This window comes from Mya arenaria, chromosome 3 (assembly GCF_026914265.1).
Source record: "Mya arenaria isolate MELC-2E11 chromosome 3, ASM2691426v1".
NCBI lineage: Eukaryota > Metazoa > Mollusca > Bivalvia > Myida > Myidae > Mya > Mya arenaria.
Genome location: NC_069124.1, coordinates 36,547,548 through 36,548,093, shown reverse-complemented (window position 1 = coordinate 36,548,093; position 546 = coordinate 36,547,548).

Genomic DNA, 546 nt, shown 5'->3' with positions numbered 1-546 from the left:
GTCGTGCAGAAGAGATAACGATTATCGATGATTCGTCAGTAAGTGACTTTTTCTACGCACACAAAACACTGTCATTTGATATTGAAACGGTTTTGATTGACGAACATTCAAAAAAGATCATGGATAAAATCATTCAAATAAGTGTGATATTCCAAGAAGGAGAATCGATCAAAAGATGTATAGGAATAACGATCGGTAATGTGATCCAGGATTCGAACTATTATAATTTTGATGAAATTCTTAGGTTTTTCTCAAATGTGGAGATGCCGGTGTCTGAGGTGTATTGCGTCAGCTCAGAAAATGAACTGATCTTAAAGTTCATTGAAATTATACAAGAAGTAAACCCCGATTACTTGTGCGGGTATAATATCGTAGGCTATGATTTACCGATCCTCTTTCAAGCTTCAGATAGGCACAAGATTGATTTATTTGACGAGCTTTCCAGTTTCATACATTGGACATACGATAAGAAATCGGTAAAAGATGTTCTTAGCGATATTCAGAAAAATACGACAGCACAATGCTCTTCTGCGATGGAAAACAATC